Source organism: Triticum dicoccoides, chromosome 2B (assembly GCF_002162155.2).
Source record: "Triticum dicoccoides isolate Atlit2015 ecotype Zavitan chromosome 2B, WEW_v2.0, whole genome shotgun sequence".
NCBI classification, from domain to species: domain Eukaryota; kingdom Viridiplantae; phylum Streptophyta; class Magnoliopsida; order Poales; family Poaceae; genus Triticum; species Triticum dicoccoides.
The window spans coordinates 764,945,934-764,952,189 of NC_041383.1; positions in this window are offsets into that span (position 1 = coordinate 764,945,934).

Genomic DNA, 6,256 nt, shown 5'->3' on the forward strand with positions numbered 1-6,256 from the left:
GTTCGTAGTTTCGTCGGATGGAAGTTCTTTATTTCGTGTTCCCGTTTGGAGCTATTTTGGATGAATTTTGTCGGATTCGTCAGGCACGATCAATCGTTTGAAATTTCCTTTGACCAGCAGCCTAATCTCGCAGTTCCGCACAACATTCGTGTTGTAAGTTTTTGGTTTCGACGGTCGTAGCTTCATCTCTCTTTGAACAACAGTCTAATGCACTGACGCCGCCATGTCGAGCTCCTCTGTCCATTGCTCAGAGCCCTCCTATTCACCCCTCTCGGTGTCGAAGCCCTTCCCATTGATCTCCTTGCCCACGTCCTACTACACTAGAATCGGTTCCGGTGTCGCTCATCTCGGCCTACTCTCCCTCTTGTCCTCCTACTGCACTGACGTTGCAATGGCGCGCACACTGCAGTTCGCCGCGCCACCGACGGGGTCGATCACCTTGGCCTCCTCTCTCTCGTCCTACTACACTCGAGTCGTTTCCAGCGTCGATCATCTCGTCCTCCTCTCTCGTTCAATGCACTTACGATACCATGGCGCGAGCACTACATTCTCCTCCTCTGTCGACTGTCCTTGCGCGAGCACCGCAACTAGTTCGCCGACGGTGTCACTTGCCGTGACGCCGACGGGGTCACTCGCCCATGACTCCATGCTCGTCATGTCGGACACGGCGCCACAGCCACTATCCACCGCAATCGCCATGTTCCGGCGCACACTGCATTTCTTCTCCCCCTTCTTCTGCTAGCTCTTAACCCTGTGTGCTAAGTGCAAGTGCTAGCTCTCAATCATACCCCATGCGGGCAACCAAACAGCGTGTATTGTATGCGCCGAGACAATGCAGGCAACCAATCAACGTGCCAAAGTTGATCCTCTAATGCAGGAAGTCCATATGCAGGCAACCAAACAACTTGCAGATGTCGCATATGAGGCTGTTTTTTCAGTCAGTGAAGAAGGGTATGCAACGCAGGTACTGTAGCCGACGGCAACCAAACATGCCCTTTAGGAAAGTCCCGGGAAAGATGCACCCTGAAGTGCTTGAAGAGAACTCCCGACGAGGCGAAACTTGATTAATCCCCACACACCCATCATAATGTACAAGGATCTACCACTATAATTTCTAAAGCTCAAACCCTCCCAAACTTATCGAAACCGCTGGTTGCCACCCAGAGTTCCCCAAACACTTCACTACGCAGACTTCTCTTATTCCTATAATGCGCACTTTTAAAATAGTGCCAATGCAACTGTGAGGCAAAAGCTAGCAACTGAAGTGATTTGCGGAGAACTCCAGGTGACAACCAACCAAACTAGCTACCTAGGACTCTTGTTCATCACCTGTGGACCGCATTTCACTTGTTTAATCTGACATGGTGAAGAGCGCATAGCTGGCTGCTATTTATAAGTCTAGCCGAAAGAATGAATATCTAGTACCAAGTCTGTTGCCTCCCGTGGACTGTGGTGTGGAATGGAAGAAATACATGGTTTTGGTGCTGGATGCATGAACCTGGCAATGAACCTAGGCGTGATGCAATTAGAATGAACTAGCTAGCTATAACCATGGGGATCTCATGACATGTGGCCTTTTTGGGCGGCACAACTTAGCTAGATTTGCAGCTCCGAATCATAGGAAAACTCATGGAGTAAAGATGCTTGCCGAGCCTGCAAATTCCTTATTTTCTCAAGCAGTGCTACACGGACTCGCCAAGGACCTAGGGGGTCTGGGTGTTGAGATTCTTGAGGTCAAGAACAGATGCCTTCTCAGTAAGTGGCTGTATAAGTTATCTGGTGAGACAGACGCAACATGGGCACAGATTCTTCGTAACAAGTATCTGCAGTCCAAGACTTTGTCACAGGTGACCGTGAGACCAACGGACTCGCCGTTTTGGAAGGGGCTTATGAGAGTTAAGGCTGCCTTCTTTAATAGAACAAAGTTTATCGTCGGTAATGGCAACAATACCCGTTTCTGGGAGGATACTTGGCTTGGTGATACGCCATTGACGTTCCAGTACCCGTCCCTGTATCGTATTGTTCAATGACGTGATGAGCTGGTTGCAACGATTATGCAGTCCGTTTCCCTTAATATCTAGTTTCGAAGGGTGCTTATTGGTGATAGGTGGGAAGCTTGGCTTCATTTGGTGACTAGACTGATGGAGGTTCAGTTAGCTCATCAGCCTGATCAATTGTGGTGGAAACTTACTAGGTCTGGAGTGTTTACGGTTAAGTCGATGTATATCGATGTTATTAACTCCAGTGTCATTCCTAGTTCCATACATGTTTGGAAAGTAAAATTAAGTTCCTTTGAAGATTAAAGTGCTTATGTGGTTTGTACATAAACAAGTCATTTTAACAAAGGACAACTTGGTTAAGCGTAATTGGACAGGCTCTACTAGGTGTAGTTTCTGTGATCGGGACGAGACCATTAAGCACCTCTTCTTCGAGTGCCCATTGGCGAGAGTCTTGTGGCGCACTGTGCAAATTGCCTTTAACATTACTCCTCCGGACTCGGTAGGTTCGTTGTTTGGAACGTGGCTGGCTGGGATAGAGTCCGATACAGCTGGACACATTCGTGTAGGAGTATGTGCGTTGTTATGGGCAATTTGGAACTGCAGGAATGATTTGGCTTTTAACAGAACAACAACTATTCATTTTTTGCAGATTTTATTCTGTGCTACGGCGCTGATCCGTTTGTGGTCCTTACTCACTCCGACGGCGGTCAGGGAGCATTTGGTTACTGGATCTGTCCGGTGGAAAATGGTTGCGCGGGATATCTTCAACCGGTTTGGATGACGGTCATGTAATAGGATAGGCGATTAGTTTTCCTATCTTTATTCTGCCAGCCGGTTGTGGCTCTGTGTGAGCTAGCCTTTATTTACTTTTCCAGACTTTAAAATATTGTCGAACTTTTTTATTTATAAATGTGGCCATACGCATCGTTCTGACGCAGAGGCCGGGGAGCCTCCCTTTTTCTAAAAAAAAGTGCTACACGGACGACGCTTGTGCAGCCGAAACTTGCATGACATGCCCATCGCATCATCCTTGGGCAAGTTTAGATAGCAGCAAGCGGTGGGATTAGCTATAGTGCGTGTGTCGTTCAGCAAAGTGTCGTCCGTGAAGTATTTTCGTTCCTCAAGCACCTAGTTAGTCAGAGGTAAACTGTCGTTATCGTTCGGTTTCTATCCATGCACATTTCTTTGACATGAAACGAGATGCAGAGATCACATTATTATTATCATCCCAATTGGCTCAAAGCTCGTGCCAGTTGCAGGACAGGGGATAGATATACGACCTGGGTTTCCGCGTAAACTTTGCCTAATTTGATGCAGAAAATGATCATGGATGGATGTGGTCGTTGCAGTAGTGCTCTCGTGCAATATCTATTTTGATAAAGTGATTGATACGGGTGCTTTAGAGGCAGAAGAAGAGAATGTTTTGATTAAACATTTCAGTGTTTATGTACTGTACCAGCACAGCCGGATGGTACTACTTTTCACATGCTAGCTTATCTGCATGTTGAGAGAACAAAGTAGAAAGTGTGGAGATGTTGTATTTGTGGTCAGTTAAGGAATTCAGTGACACATGAACTGAGCCTGAGCTCGTTACAAAAGTAACTGAAGTGTTTTACTTGTCATTTTCATGTCGGTGGTCGGTGAACTTATAGGTTTCGTCAGTTTATCAAAGGGCAGCAATCATAGGATACAAACAAATATGCTTGAAAATATTGTTTATAAATTCTAAAACACCTTTAGCAAGCATGCAGTAGCCAAATATACAGTGTCGGGGCACACATACCCAATCTGCCTTTTCACATTAGAAATCCACCAAATCCATGGGCTAGTTGTCTGTCTCTGTGTCTCATTATGCGTGACTGTATGGGCAGGCAACATAAAGAGAGAAAAGTAAAAGACACTGATGGAGTTGTCAGTTAACAGTTGCTGAACTTTTCAGTTTCGTCAGTCATAGCTGTAGTTTCTCTGTCAGTCTTCGACAGAGTGTTTTTTCCTTTCAGTTAGCAAATAAGCTGAGCTGCGCCTCGGCCGTAGTTTGTTAGGATTCTTCGCGGCTTTGACCCGATCGTGGGATGGCACGAAGTAAACGGTCATGGCCGCATCACGGGCGACGCGCGGGGAGCGCTGGGATGGCAGCGCTCACGACCCGGACGTGCCCTTGCTTTTCGTTTTCAGTTAGAAGCTTTATAATCGCTGAAAAGAAGCGGAATAGAGAAGAAAAGCTGCAAGTTGAACGCGGCACAAAACATCTTCGTCTTCCCCTGTCTCTCTCTCGTGAGCTCGAGCTTTAGACCTGACAAGTGGCATGAGAGCCGCGTTGCTAGGATCCTGGGATGGCAGGTGATGATGGCAAGAAGAAGGCGGGGGACGCCGACGACGACGGCAGCAAAGGCTCGCCAAAGTCCGCAGCCGGCCAAGGGCGCGAGCTGGCGGTGGCGAGGCAGCTCGCTCCGGTCGTGTCGGGTCACACCAACGTGCCACCATTGACCCGCACGAACTACGCCGAGTGGAGCCTCCTCATGGAGGTCGGGATGCAGGCAAGAGGGATGTGGCGCGCGATCTTGGGCGCGGAGGATCTTGACGACGAGTACGGGTACCGCAACGACAAGGGCGCGATGGAGTTCATCCTCCGATCGGTGCCCCCCGAGATGTTTCCCATGCTGCGCAAGCACCAGACCTCCCAGGAGCTGTGGGAGGCGATCCGCGCCATGCGCACGGGCTCCGCGCGTGTGTGAGACGCGAAGGCTCAGACCCTGCGGGGGGAGTTCGATCAGCTGCGTCACAAACCCGTTGAGTCCATTGACGATCTGGCCATGCGCCTCACAGGACTGTGCGCGCGCCTCGGCGAACTCGGGGACGCGATCAGTGACAAGCGCGTGATCCAGAAGTGGCTGCGAATCGTGCCCAAGCGGTACTCGCAGCTCGCGGTCTCCATCGACAAGCTGGTCGACCTGGACACGGCATCGATCGAGGAGATCATCGGTTGTTTCAAGGCAGCCGAGGAGCGGTACGAGCTGGACGCCGAGGAGGAGGGCGACAGCAAGCTCCTATTCACTCTGGAGGAGTGGAACGCGCGGATGGGGCGCGGTGTTCAAGGCGGGTCCTCCAGCGGGGGGGGGGGCAACGGCGGCAAGAAAGGGCGCGGAAAGGTCCACGACGACCGTCGCAAGGGTGCCGCCCGCTCTGGCGGCGTCAAGCCGGACCCAAGCGCTCCGGGAACTGCCGCTAGTGCGGTATTAGCGGCCACTGGGTTCGCGAGTGCCGCAGGAAGATGAAGGAAGAAGGGGGCAGCGAGGCGCACCTTGCGGCCGCAGAGGACGACGATCCGGTGCTCCTCATGGCGCAGGTAACGCCACTGGACGCGGGAGGGGATCAGCTCGTGCATCTCCACGAGGAGGGCGCTGAGGTCAGCCTCGGAGCCGTCGGCGACACCAAGGAACCACTTTGGCATCTGGACACCGGCGCCTCAAACCACATGACTGGCAACTCCACCGTCTTCTCGGAGCTGGATCGGCACGTCGCCGGAACGGTGCGTTTCGGTGACGGGTCGGTGGTCGAGATCGAGGGGCGCGGGACGGTGGTCTTCGTCGCTCACAGAGGGCGTCACCGCGTGCTTTCAAAGGTATACTACATACCTCGACTGCGTACCTCGATCATCTCCGTCGGATAGCTGGACGAGGCGGGCTGCACCGCTCTAGTGCGGAGCGGCATGATGGTGGTGCGCGACCGTCAGGAGAACCTCATTGCCAAGGTGTACAGATCGAGGAACCACCTCTACACCGTCGAGCTGGAGATCACACGACCCGTGTGCTTAACGGCCATGGCCGGTGAGGACGCGTGGCGCTGGCACGCGCGCTACGGCCACCTGAACTTCGACGCGCTCCGGAAGCTGGCCAAGGACGGCATGGTGCGCGGCATGCCCCTGGTCGAGCACGCCGATCAGGTCTGCGACAGCTGCCTTGTCGGCAAGCAGCGCCGCACCCCGTTCCCCTTGGAGGCGAGCTACAGAGCCGGCGATCGCCTGGATTTGGTCCACGGTGATCTGTGCGGCCCGATCTCGCCACCGACACACAGAGGGAAAAGGTATTTCCTGTTGCTAGTGGATGACAAGTCACGCTACATGTGGATCGTGCTCCTGAGAAGGAAGGACGAGGCACCCGCAGCGATCAAGCGCTGGCAGGCAGGCGTCGAGGTCGAGACCTCCGTCAAGCTGCGCGCACTCCGAACTGACAGGGGCGGCGAGTTCACCTCAACGG